We start from the raw sequence: 3,319 nt of genomic DNA, 5'->3' as shown, positions 1-3,319 counted from the left end.
TGGCTATCTGTAAGTAATGTCTGAGTGTTGGAGTGTGCCCCTGGCTATCTGTAAGTAATGTCTGAGTGTTGGTGTCTGCCCTGGCTATCTGTAAGTAATGTCTGAGTGTTGGAGTGGCCCCTGGCTATCTGTAATTCATGTCTGAGTGTTGAGTCTGCCCCTGGCTATAAGTAATGTCTGAGTGTTGGAGTGTGCCCCTGGCATCTGTAAGTAATGTCTGAGTGTTGGAGTGTGCCCCTGGCTATCTGTAATTAATGTCTGAGTGTTGGTGTCTGCCCCTGGCTATCTGTAAGTAATGTCTGAGTGTTGGTGTCTTGCTATCTGTAAGTAATGTCTGAGTGGTGGAGTCTGCCCCTGGCTCTGTAAGTAATGTCTGAGTCTGCCCTGGCTATCTGGAGTGTTGGTGTCTGCCCCTGGCTATCTGTAAGTAATGTCTGAGTGTTGGTGTCTGCCCCTGGCTATCTGTAATAATGTCTGAGTGTTGGAGTCTGCCCCTGGCTATCTAATGTCTGAGTGTTAGTCTGCCCCTGGCTATCTGTAAGTAATGTCTGAGTGTTGGAGTGTGCCCCTGGCTATCTGTAATAATGTCTGAGTGTTGGAGTCTGCCCCTGGCTATCTGTAAGTAATGTCTGAGTGTTGGAGTCTGCCCCTGGCTATCTGTAAGTAATGTCTGAGTGTTGGAGTGTGCCCTGGCTATCTGTAAGTAATGTCTGAGTGTTGGAGTCTGCCCCTGGCTATCTGTAAGTAATGTCTGAGTGTTGGAGTCTGCCTGGCTATCTGTAAGTAATGTCTGAGTGTTGGAGTCTGCCCCTGGCTATCTGTAATAATGTCTGAGTGTTGGAGTCTGCCCCTGGCTATCTGTAAGTAATGTCTGAGTGTTGGAGTCTGCCCCTGGCTATCTGTAAGTAATGTCTGAGTGTTGGAGTCTGCCCCTGGCTATCTGTAAGTAATGTCTGAGTGTTGGAGTCTGCCCCTGGCTATCTGTAAGTAATGTCTGAGTGTTGGAGTCTGCCCCTGGCTATCTGTAAGTAATGTCTGAGTGTTGGAGTGTGCCCCTGGCTATCTGTAAGTAATGTCTGAGTGTTGGTGTCTGCCCCTGGCTATCTGTAAGTCATGTCTGAGTGTTGGAGTCTGCCCCTGGCTATCTGTAAGTAATGTCTGAGTGTTGGAGTCTGCCCTGGCTATCTGTAAGTAATGTCTGAGTGTTGGCTATCTGAGTAATGCTGATGTTGAGAGTCTGCCCCTGGCTATCTGTAAGTAATGTCTGAGTGTTGGAGTGTGCCCTGGCTATCTGTACATAATGTCTGAGTGTTGGAGTCTGCCCCTGGCTATCTGTAAGTAATGTCTGAGTGTTGGAGTGTCTGGATGTCTGAGTGTTGCCCCTGGCTATCTGTAAGTAATGTCTGAGTGTTGGAGTCTGCCCCTGGCTATCTATAAGTAATGTCTGAGTGTTGGAGTCTGCCCCTGGCTATCTGTAAGTAATGTCTGAGTGTTGGAGTCTGCCCCTGGCTATCTGTAAGTAATGTCTGAGTGTTGGAGTGTGCCCCTGGCTATCTGTAAGTAATGTCTGAGTGTTGGAGTCTGCCCCTGGCTATCTGTAATAATGTCTGAGTGTTGGAGTCTGCCCCTGGCTATCTGTAAGTAATGTCTGAGTGTTGGAGTCTGCCCCTGGCTATCTGTAATGTCTGATGTCTGAGTGTTGGAGTCTGCCCCTGGCTATCTATAAGTAATGTCTGAGTGTTGGAGTCTGCCCCTGGCTATCTGTAAGTAATGTCTGAGTGTTGGAGTCTGCCCCTGGCTATCTGTAAGTAATGTCTGAGTGTTGGAGTCTGCCCCTGGCTATCTGTAAGTAATGTCTGAGTGTTGGAGTCTGCCCCTGGCTATCTGTAAGTAATGTCTGAGTGTTGGAGTCTGCCCCTGGCTATCTGTAATCTGTAATGTCTGAGTGTTGGAGTCTGCCCCTGGCTATCTGTAAGTAATGTCTGAGTGTTGGAGTCTGCCCCTGGCTATCTGTAAGTAATGTCTGAGTGTTGGAGTCTGCCCCTGGCTATCTGTAAGTAATGTCTGAGTGTTGGAGTCTGCCCTGGCTATCTGTAAGTAATGTCTGAGTGTTGGAGTCTGCCCCTGGCTATCTGTAAGTAATGTCTGAGTGTTGGAGTGTGCCCCTGGCTATCTGTAAGTAATGTCTGAGTGTTGGAGTCTGCCCCTGGCTATCTGTAAGTAATGTCTGAGTGTTGGAGTCTGCCCCTGGCTATCTGTAAGTAATGTCTGAGTGTTGGAGTGTGCCCCTGGCTATCTGTAAGTAATGTCTGAGTGTTGGAGTCTGCCCTGGCTATCTGTAAGTAATGTCTGAGTGTTGGAGTGTGCCCCTGGCTATCTGTAAGTAATGTCTGAGTGTTGGAGTCTGCCCCTGGCTATCTGTAAGTAATGTCTGAGTGTTGGAGTGTGCCCTGGCTATCTGTAAGTAATGTCTGAGTGTTGGAGTCTGCCCCTGGCTATCTGTAAGTAATGTCTGAGTGTTGGAGTCTGCCCCTGGCTATCTGTAAGTAATGTCTGAGTGTTGGAGTCTGCCCCTGGCTATCTGTAAGTAATGTCTGAGTGTTGGAGTCTGCCCCTGGCTATCTGTAAGTAATGTCTGAGTGTTGGAGTGGCCCCTGGCTATCTGTAAGTAATGTCTGAGTGTTAGAGTCTGCCCCTGGCTATCTATAAGTAATGTCTGAGTGTTGGTGTCTGCCCCTGGCTATCTGTAAGTAATGTCTGAGTGTTGGAGTCTGCCCCTGGCTATCTGTAAGTAATGTCTGAGTGTTGGAGTGTGCCCCTGGCTATCTGTAAGTAATGTCTGAGTGTTGGAGTGTGCCCCTGGCTATCTGTAAGTAATGTCTGAGTGTTGGAGTGTGCCCCTGGCTATCTGTAAGTAATGTCTGAGTGTTGGAGTGTGCCCCTGGCTATCTGTACATAATGTCTGAGTGTTGGAGTGGCCCCTGGCTATCTATAAGTAATGTCTGAGTGTTGGAGTGTGCCCCTGGCTATCTATAAGTAATGTCTGAGTGTTGGAGTCTGCCCCTGGCTATCTGTAAGTAATGTCTGAGTGTTGGAGTCTGCCCCTGGCTATCTATAAGTAATGTCTGAGTGTTGGAGTCTGCCCCTGGCTATCTGTAAGTAATGTCTGAGTGTTGGAGTGTGCCCCTGGCTATCTGTAAGTAATGTCTGACTGAGTGTTGGAGTGTTTCCCTGGCTATCTGTAAGTAATGTCTGAGTGTTGGAGTGTGCCCTGGCTATCTGTAAGTAATGTCTGAGTGTTGGAGTCTGCCCCTGGCTA

Source organism: Oncorhynchus nerka, linkage group LG22 (assembly GCF_034236695.1).
Source record: "Oncorhynchus nerka isolate Pitt River linkage group LG22, Oner_Uvic_2.0, whole genome shotgun sequence".
Lineage (NCBI taxonomy): Eukaryota > Metazoa > Chordata > Actinopteri > Salmoniformes > Salmonidae > Oncorhynchus > Oncorhynchus nerka.
This window is presented reverse-complemented; position numbering follows the sequence as displayed.